Below are 11398 nucleotides of genomic sequence, written 5' to 3' on the forward strand. Positions count from 1 at the left end.
TTAATTGCCCTGCTGGAAAAGATTTTTGAGTTTATGGAACAGAAAAATCAAATTGGTCAATACTTACAAAAATTAATTGAGATCATTCATGTGCAAGATCACAAAATGAAGCTAAAACCTAAATATTATTTTTGGAAGAATTTTTTTTATTAAAGCTTTTTATTTACAAAATATATGCATGGGTAATTTCTCAACATTAAACCTTGCAAAACTTTGTTCTAAATTTTCCCCTCCTTTCCCTCAAACTCCCCCCCCCCCAGATGGCAGGTAGTCTAATACATATTAAATATATCAAAATATATGTTAAATCCAATATATGTATACATATTTATACATTTATCTTGTTGCACAAGAAAAATTGGGTCAAGAAGGAAAATAAAACCTAAGAAAGAAAACAAAATGCAAGAAAATATCAACGAAAAGAGTGAAAATACTATGTTGTGGTCCACACTCAGTTTCCACAGTCCTCTCTCTGGGTATATATGGCTCTCTATCATTGAACAATAGGGACTGGTTTGAATCATCTCATTGTTGAAGAGAACTATGTCCACCAGAATTGATCATCATGTAGTCTTCTTGTTGCTGTGTATAATGATTTCCTGGTTGTGCTCATTTCACTTAGCATTAGTTCATGTCTCTCTGAAATCATCCTATGGTTATTTATATTACAGATTCATATACCACAATTTATACAGCCATTCTCCAATTGATGGGCATCCACTTAGTATCCAGTTTCTTGTCACTACAAACAGGGCTGCCACAAACCTTTTTGCACATGTGGGTCCCTTTCCCTCCTTTAAAATCTCTTTCGGATATAAGTCCAGTAGAAACACTGCTGGATCAAAGAGTATGCACAGTTTGATAACTTTTTGAGCATAGTTCCAAATTGTTCTCCAGAATGGTTGGGTACTTTCATAGTTCTGCCAACAATGCATCAGTGTCCCAGCTTTCCCACATTTCCTCCAACATTCATCATTATCTTTTCCTGTCATCTTAGCCAATATGAGAGATGTGCAGTGATTACTCAAAGTTTTCTTAATTTGCAATTCTCTGATGAATATTGATTTGGAGCACCTTTTCATACTATTACAAATAGTTTCAATTTCTTCATCTGAAAATTGTTTGTGCATATCTTTGACCATTTATCAACTGGAGAATAACTTGAATTCTTATAAATTTGGGTCAATTATATATATATATATATACATATACATATATATATATATTAGAAATGAGGCCTTTATCAGAACTTTTGAATGTAAAAAATATTTTCCTACCCTTCTAATCTTGTCTGCATTAGTTTTTATGCAAAAACTTTTTAACTTAACATAATCAAAATTATCTATTTTGTGATCAATAATTATTTCTACTTCTTCTTTGGTCACAAATTCCTTCCTCCTCCACAGATCTGAGAGATAAACTATCCTATGTTCTTATAATTTGTTTATAATATCATTCTTTATGTCTAGATCATGAACCCATTTCAACCTTATGTTGATGTGGACCAATACCTAGTTTCTGCAATGCTAGTTTCCAATTTTCCTAGCAGTTTTTGTCAAACAGTGAATTCTTATCCCAAAAGCTGGGATCTTTGGGTTTGTCAAACACTAAATTACTATAGTCTTTGACTATTTTGTCTTGTGAACCTATGCTGTTCCACTGATCAATTAGTCTACTTCTTAGCCAATACCAAATGGTTTTGATGACCACTACTTTATAATAAAGTTTTAGATCTGGTACAGCTAGGCTACCTTCATTTGATTTTTTTTTATTAGTTCCCTTGAAAGTCTTGACCTTTTGTTCTTCCAGATGAATTTTGTTCCTAGGTCAGTAAAATAGTTTTTTGGGAGTTTGATTGGTACAGCACTAAATAAATAGATTAGTTTAGGTAGTATTGTCATCTTTATTATATTTGCTCAACCTATCCAAGAGCACTTAATATTTTTCCAATTGTTTAGATCTGACTTTATTTGTGTGGAAAGTGTTTTATAGTTTTGCTTATACAGTTCCTGAATTTCCCTTGGACGATAGCTTCCCAAATATTTTATACTATCGACAGTTATTTTAAATGAAATTTCTCTTTGTATCTCTTGCTGTTGGATTTTGTTACTGATGTGTAAAAATGTTGATGATTTATCTTGCAACTTTGCTAAAGTTGTGGATTATTTCTAATAGCTTTTTAGTTGATTCTCTGGGGTTCTCTAAGTATGCCGTCATATCATCTGCAAAGAATGCTAATTTGGTTTCCGCATTATCCACTCTAATTCCTTTAATCTCTTTTGTTCTCTTATTGCCAAAGCTAACATTTCTTATTTTTATTTTTATTTAATGATTACTTTATAATGACAACATTATTCCTTGCACTCGTTTCTTTTCCGATTTTTTTCCCCCCTCCCTCCCTCCACCCCCTCCCCTAGATGGCAAGCAGTCCTTTATATGTTGGATATGTTGCAGTATATCCTAGATACAATATATGTTTGCAGAACCGAACAGTTCTCTTGTTGCATAGGGAGAATTGGATTCAGAAGGTATAAATAACCCGGGAAGAAAAACTAAAATGCAGATAATTCACATTTGTTTCCCAGTGTTTGTTCTTTGGGTGTAGCTGCTTATGTCCATCATTTATCAATTGAAACTTAGTTAGCTCTCTTTGTCAAAGAAATCCACTTCCATCAAAATATGTCCTCATACAATATCTTGTCGAAGTGTATAATGATCTCCTGGTTCTGCTCATTTCACTCAAAGCTAACATTTCTAATACAATATTGAATAGTAATGGTGAAATGGTTGAATAGTAATGGTGAAACCTTGTTTCTTGTTGGGATCAATAATTATTTCTATTTCTTTGGTCACAAATTCCTTCCTCCTCCACAGATCTGAGAGATAAACTATCCTATGTTCTTATAATTTGTTTATAATATAATTCTTTATGTCTAGTTCATTAACCCATTTCAACCTTGTTGGGATCTTGTTGGGAATGGTTCCAGTTTATCCTCATTACATATGATGCTTGCTAATGGTTTTAAATAGATGCTACTGACTGTTTTAAGGAAAAATCCATTTATTCCTATACTCCCTAGTATTTTTAAATAGGAATGGATGTTGGATTTTATCAAATGCTTTTTCTGCATCTATTGAGACCATCATATGGTTTTTATTAGTTTGATTATTGATATAGTCAATTATGCTAATAGTTTCCCTAATATTGAACCAGCCCTGCATTCCTGGTATAAATTCTACTTGGTCATGGTGTATTATCCTGGGAATGATTTTCTGTAATCTCTTTGCTAATATTTTATTTTTTTGCATCAATATTCATTAGGGATATTAATCTATAATTTTCTTTCTTTGTTTTTGTCCTACTTGGTTTAGATATCAGTACCATGTCTGTGTCATAAAAAAAATTGGTAGGAGTCCTTCATTCCCTATTTTTTCAAATAGTTTATATAGTATTGGAGTTAATTGTTCTTTAAATGTTTGGTAGAATTCACATGTAATGTGGTCCTGGAGATTTTTTCTTAGGTAGTTGATTAATAGCTTGTTTTATTTCTTTTTCTAAAATGGGACTATTTAAGTAATTTATTTCTTCTGTTAATCGGGAAATCCACATTTTTGTAGATATTCCTCCATTTCACTTAGGTTATCAAATTTATTGGCATAAAGATAGGCAAAGTAACTCCTAATTATTGTTCTAATTTCCTCTTTATTGGTGGAAAGTTCACCCTTTTATTTTTGAGACTAACAATTTTATTTTTCTCTTTCCTTTTTCTAATCAAATTAGCTAAAGGTTTATCTATTTTATGGTTTTTTCCACAAAACCAACTCATAGTTTTATTTATTAATTCAATAGTTTTTTTTTTTACTTTCAATTTTATTGATCTCTCCTTTTATTTTTAGAATTTCAAGTTTGGTATTTGGGTTTTTAAAAATTTGTTCTTTTTCTAGCTATTTTACTTGTCAGACCAATTCATTGATTTTCTTAGTCTTTATTTTATGCAAGTAAGCATTTAGAGATATAAAATGTCCCTTAATAACTGTTTTGGCTGCATCCCACAAGTTTTGGTATATTGTCTCATTATTTTCATTCTCTTGGATGAAATTATTAATTGTGTCCATTTTTTGCTGTTTCACCCATTCATTCTTTAGGATGAGATCATTTTGTTTCTAATTACTTTTGGGTCTATTTTCCCTGGCCTTTTATTGAAAGTAATTTTTATTGCATCATGATCTGAAATAAAATTCATTTACTATTTCTGTCTTTCTGCATTTAATTTTGAGGTCTTATGTCCTAATACATGGTCAGTTTTTGTATAGGTTCCATGAATTGCCAAGAAGAAAGTATATTTCTTTCTGTCTCCATTCAATTTTCTCCAAAGATCTATCATACCTAACTTTTTGAATATTCTTATTTACTTCTTTAACTTCTTTCTTATTTGTTTCTTATTTGTTGTAGGATTTATCTAGTTCTTAGAGAGCAAGGTTGAGATCTCCCACTGTTATAGTTTTCCTTTCTATTTCTTCTTGCAACTCTATTAACTTCTACTCTAGGATGCTATACAACTTGGTGCATATGTGTTTAGTATTGATATTGCTTCATTATCTATGGTAGCCTTTACTAAGATATAGTTTCCTTCCCTATTTCTCTTAATTAGATCTATGTTTGCTTTTACTTGATCTGAGATCAAGATTGCTACCTGTTTTTTTTTTTTTTTTTGTTTTAATCACCTGATGCATAATAGATTCTGCTCCAGGCTTTAACCTTCACTCTGTATGTAACACTATGCTTTAAATGTGTTTCTTGTAAGCAACATATTATAGGATTCTGGCTTTTAATCCAGTCTGTTATCTGCTTCCATTTTATGGGAGACTTCATCTCATTCACATTCACAGTTAAACTAACTATATCTGTATTTTCTGCCAACTTATTTACTGTTAAGTTATGCTTTTCTCTTTTCTTCCCCCCTTCTCTTCTCCCCACTATTTTGTTTTTGATGACCATTTACTTCCCTCAAACAGTCCTCCTCCTTTAGAGCCCCTCCTCTTTTTTTACACCTTTCCCATAATACATCTGTTTTCCCTTCTAATAGTCTTTCCCTTTCTTTTCCCTCTTTCCCTCACATTTCCTTATAAGGTGAGACAAATTTCTCTGTGAAACCAAATGTATCTGATATTCTTTCAGAGCCAAATCTTGTTTCTTCTCTCTCCAACCCTTCTTTTATGGATCTGCCAATCAATCAACAAATAGGCATTTAGAATGGTTCTACACATTCACACAGTGCTCATCCCCCTTCCTTCTTTCCCTCAATTATAATAGTTTTCTCTGCCTCTTTGTGAGATGTAATTTCTCTTATTTAACTCATTTTCCCATTTTTTTCCTGTATGATCCTCTTTCTATCTCTATTTTGTTTTTCATATTATCATAATACAACCAAATTATACCTGCATTCTCTAAGTATACCCACACAAAAATATAGTTCTTGAGTTCTTTCCTTTTTACCTTTTTATGCTTCTCTTGAGTTCTGTGTTTGGAGATCAATTTTTTTGTTCAGTTCTGGTCTTTTCATTAGAAATAGGTGAAATTCACTTGTATCACTGAATGTCCATCTACTTCCCTGAAAAGATAATGTTCATTTTAATTGGATAGCTTATTCTTGGCTGTAATACAAGTTTCTTTGCCTTTTGGAAGCTGCTAGGTCCTGGATTTCTGTATCATTATCAAAGATCACATGATTGAGAATATCAAAGTGTGCCACCAAGTTCCTCTTCTTATCCAAGACCATCGGGTTCCCAGCACTATTCTTAAACTGTATGTTCTTCAGAAAGAAAGGGAGCTATAAGTGAAGAAAATTATTTGGAAGTTCACCACTAAATTCTCTTGGGATTGTTTGATAGATTTTAAGCTGTTTCATATTTTCCTTAATGTCTTGCAATGAGCAGGAATTGTACAATTCAATAAGATTTTTCAATTGTCACAGAATTGGGATGGATTGCTAATAAATTGGATAACAGAACCAGGATTGCAAATGTTCTCAACAGGCTAAATTGATCCGAATTTCAACCTGGAAGTAGGAACTTTTCAATCTGCATGATAAAGCTAGATGAGAAGGGAAAGTGAAGGCACAGAAATGGAGAATGCAGTTCTTGCTTAGAATGAGGGTGTGTGTGTGTGCTACTGAGTTCTATCTCTTAGTTAATCAGATTGGTTCCAATACAATCCAACAAGTCACTATTACCATTTATTAAATCCCCACTATTTTTGAGATACTGAACTGGATCCTTAAGATATAAAATGAAAATAATAACTATTGGTCTTCAAGAAACTTACATTTTTTGGGAGGCTATATCATTGACTTAGAAAAAATAAATATGGCATGATTCCATGAGAAAGAAATTACTGCCTAATTTGAAGCAAAAGAAAAAAATTTCATATAGCATTCCCTATGTGCAATGTATTATGCCACATACCTTTTATCATTATCTTCTTTGATAAGAGAAGGGAGAGAGGATTTTTTAAGTGATAGGTCAGAATCTAAACCTATAGGCAAGCTAGAAATTCTAGAAGCCAGAGGTGAGTTAGCAGTATATCTCAGACTCAAGTGCTCATGTAAAAATGTGGAGATGGATGATGTGATTCTAAGTCAGAGCACATCCAGTTGGGCAATTTTGTATGAAATATATAAAATACTAAAGAGTTATAGTGTGAAATTAGCTTGGAATCACACAGTACAGGACTTTTAATTCTAAGCTTAGGATTTTTTATTTTCTCTTAGAAGTAATAGGAATCCATTTATGGTTCCTAATCAAATATATCATTATAGTAGGTGAGGAAAGGTTCATGCTTATATGTGCCTTTTTTTCAGTACATGCAGTATATGAAATACATGCAAAGATAGGTTTCAATATTCACCTTTGCAAAACTTTGCATTCCAAATTTTTCTCCTTTCCTCTTCTTCCTCTCTCCTCCCCAAGGCCTCTGCATTTTATGGGCTAAACATGTGCAGTTCCTTAATCATATTTCCACCTGTTCTTTAAGAAGATTATTTTGCTGATATTTGTCTTTCTTCCCTGATGATCTTAGATTGATTGGCATTTATAGTTTTGTATTATATATTTTTATAATTATTTTGTATATATAGTGATTTATACATACACATAAAATAATATGTATAATGTAAAATATAAACCCTTTATATTTATTTTAAAAATATTTTAACAATACATACATATACAATTATATGTCTATATAATATATATGTACATAATATACATATGTATATATATATATATGCAAACATATGTTTATCTTGCTATTTCCTTTAAGTTCTCAAAAGGATTTTTTTCATCTTTGTGTTCTTATCTTCATCTCAGTAGAACCACTCTAAATGCCTATTTGTTGATTGATTGGCAGCTCCATAAAAGAAGGGTTGGAGAGAGAGGAAATAAGAATCTAAAAGAACATGTAAGATACTTTTCATTCAAAAAGCATCTATTATGTACTTCTCAAGTAGGCTAGATACCATGTGAGTGCTGGAGACTTAACACAAAATAAGAGAAATCCCTCTTCTGAAGGAGCTTATGTTTTTGAAAAGCCAATATGTAAATCCTTACTTTGAGATTTTACATCCCATGTTAAAATTTACATTGAAAGGATCAACCAGGTAGTGCAGTGGCTAGAGCACTGGTCTGGAGTCTGTAATATTTGAGTTTAAATTAGTCTCAGACACTTGATACTTACTAGCTATGTGACTAAGCAAGTCATTTAACTCTGATTGCCTTACTTTTTAAAAAAGGAAAAAAAAAACAATTTAGATCTAAAACTGGAAGTGACCTTAGAGGCTATTTCATTCAACTTTATTTATTTAGAGATGAAACCTAAGAAATTCAGGTAACCTTTTCAGTGGCATCTGGGAAATAAGTTTTAGAGGCAAGATTTTAACTCAGGCTCCTTACAAGAACAAGAGCTCTCTCCATTGTATTATGTTGCAGTGGAGTAACTAAGGCTTCCAGGGTAAAAGAGATGCCTAGTTCTGACTTCCTCAGCCCCTGGTAGAAGAATGGCACCTATAGGGTTGATGCTCCTACTCTTTCCTGACATTCTCATTGTCAGAACCTCTCAGGACTCAGTTGATCTGGATTCTCACTCTTGTATCCTATCGGTTTTCTGTAATAATCCTAATTCTGAAATTACTAGAAATGCAGTATAATATCCTGAGTCTGCTGTGCCAAGTTTACTCACTGAAGAAAAAGGTGAGCTCAGTTATGAATCCCTTATCTCTTTTCTGGTTATGGCAGTTCCTGTAATGAGAGATTTGGGCATCAGTGACATGTGTGTGTGTGTGTGTGTGTGTATGTGTGTGTGTGTAGGAGGACATTGTACCTTCCAGTAGTGAATGGATTGTTGTCTCCATCTATATTGGATTGTTTCTAATATCATCATGAACATTTCAAGAAGGGCCCAGGCCACAGCATACACAGCAGTGTAGACAGTGGTCTGACATAGTGCTGTCTAAATAACTTAAGTGTAGTGGATCTACAGAGACATTTGGTGGACAGACCCCCTTATTCTTCCTTTCCATGTTTATATGGACATCCAAAAGCTGAGTTCTAAAAATTCTTAAGGAAAATGTCCTCTGGCTATCTGGCAGGATTAATGGTTTGCAGAAGATGTTTGAACCCAGGAATCTTACTTGTCTCATCTGAAACTATCAGAGCCCCATGGAAATTATCAAAATAGATATAACCAGGGTTTTTTTTTCAATATCTCAGTAATTGTTGGTGATCCATACCCTTGTTATAATAACATCAGACTCTGTCATAAATATCAGGCTCAGAAGTAAATTTGTATCTCCATAAAATATAATCATCTTTGCTGCAGAAACGAATATGTTCTACACAAAAACATGACACTGTTTCTTTTAATGATTGATCAGTGATGATCTTTTCTATAAAGGCCACACAAACATAATTTCTGACCATTTTTTCTTGAAGGTTCCTGAAGAATTTCTCACTTCTTGAATCACCTGAGGCAACAAGACACACCCAGGTCCATTTGAAATGGAACCATATTGATCTGACCATGCCAATGGTCAGAAAGTGTCCCTAGGGGGCCTAGTGATAATAGATGGAAACTGAAGTGGGTCACTCATAACTAGATCAAAGAAACCATAGTTCATCTGAATAGAAACCAGCGATGAACCTTTTTTCAGTTTAATGAGTTTAGTGTAGCAAAAGATTCCCCCATCCTATTACTCTACATTTGAACCTACTCTTTATCCCCCCTATCTAGAATGGACTCTTTCTCAATACCTCCCTTCATATTTTCTGATCTTTTAGACCTCCACCCAGTGGGCATCTTTCCTCAAAACTTCACAAGCTGAAACCAAAGTGTTTTCTGTCTTTTTGCTTCATTGTATCCTTACCATTGAACATAGGGACTTGAAAGTATTAGATGCTTACCAATTAATGTTTTTATTACAGTTCTTTTTTAAAATGTCTTTTCCAAATATAGAAGAAATTGTTTCATGTCTGTAAGAACAAGTGCCCTTTTCCATTTGATGAATTACATAAAATTTAAATAGGAAGTTACCAAGGTAAGGAATCCAAAATATAGATATATGAAAAAATGTTCCAAATGGGAGCATTGTAATTTAAAAAATCAACACAACTCGGAATCTTTATCTAATATTCACCAGATTGGCATAATTAACTGTAAGAGAGAAATGTGTATGGAGATATGATGTAATAGTCATATTATTGTATTATTGATAGATTTATTAATTATTTTTAGCATTCTGGAAAGCAGTTTCTATTTGTAGCCAAAACTTTAGTGAATTATAGATATATTTTGAGTAAACAATTCCTGAAAGAGTAAAAAAAATTATGATGACCTATTTATAAGTGAAAAGGTAGCATTTCTTTCTGTAATGGCAAAGATCGGGACATGAAGAAGTTGCCCTTTCATTAGGGAATACTTGAACAAATTATGTTATACATATTGAATACTATTATGCTGCAGGAAAGGAAACAACATGATTTTGTAGAAACATCAAAAAACTTGTAGGGACTTATGTACTACAACAATTAAAAAAAGGAACAATTTATACTTTAACAATAATATTGTAAAAAACAAATTTCTCCAGAACATTTAAGACCTCTGAACAATGCAACAATCCATAGTGATTACAAAAGACTGATAATGTATAAAGTATCCACATCATTATTGAAAGCTGATGGACTGATGAGCAAAATAAGACACTCATCTTTGATTTGTCCACTATGAGAATTTCAGGGAATTTTTTTGTGGGGGGGGTATTGGAGATGATACAGAAAAAAATCCTGGATAATTGAAAATGTTTTTTAAAAAATAAAATAGAACAAGTACTTATTGATAGTCTTTAGTATGGTATTGAGGGTGAAACGAAAACATTTTCCAATACATAAATGTGTTTTATAAGTAAAGGAAAAAATTCTCTAGCAAGATCCCCATCTCTGGACTATGTGGGGCTGAAAGTCCTTTTGAGGCATCATGGAGTCCCTTGCTTTGTGCCCATAGAGAATTGCAGCTGTAGGAGCAAAAAGAAAAAAAACAGAGAGAACATCAGAGAGACTGCTCTGCAGTCAAGGACCACCAGCCCTCTAGCCAAGTTTGTGCCATTATAGTATCTTCAAGGATCTTGGGAAGGGAAAACTCTCCTGCAGGTGAATTGTGTCTTTCTTGAGTAACTGTTTAAGCTTTGCGCTGATCCTCACCCTTGTGGAGACAGACATGATATGGCTCTGGCCCATATCCAAGACAGAGGAAGTGCTGGCTATGCCATGTGATGACCGCGTATTTTAAAATCAGCCAGAGTCAAGAATTCAGGGTAAGGGATAAGCTTTGATCTTTATTCTTTGTGGAGGTGAAGGGGGTTAGTGATAGGAATGTGAGTGGCCGCAACATGAACCCAGCCAGCAGTCTCTCTGCCTCTGTCTCTGCCCCTCTCTCTCCACCCACCAAAATCATCCCTACATCATTTCTTATACAATACATCAGAACTTGCACAAAGAGTGGGTGGGGGGGCATTCTTTCTCCAAGCATAATTAATATTATTATTAATAGAGTATGGTCCAATTACTATTTAGCTTCATGTGCTTGGGACCTTAATGCATCAATTCGAACTTCAGCTCATTACAATGCCAGAATGTATTTATGAGGAGTTACCCTGACTGAAAGCTCACTGAAAATTCTTTCTTAGTCTAAGGGAATAGGCTCCTGTGTTTGTATCCTTCCACCCAGGAGAAGTATCTTAGTCTTTGATGGACTCTTGGGATCACTGCTGCTTGTAGCTCTGCACCTGTTCCCCTGTGTCCAAGAAAAAACCTTGCTTATCTCATTTTCCTTCTCAACTCCTCTGCTTTC

The sequence above is a fragment of the Antechinus flavipes genome, chromosome 3 (genome assembly GCF_016432865.1).
Source record: "Antechinus flavipes isolate AdamAnt ecotype Samford, QLD, Australia chromosome 3, AdamAnt_v2, whole genome shotgun sequence".
Taxonomy (NCBI): Eukaryota; Metazoa; Chordata; class Mammalia; order Dasyuromorphia; family Dasyuridae; genus Antechinus; species Antechinus flavipes.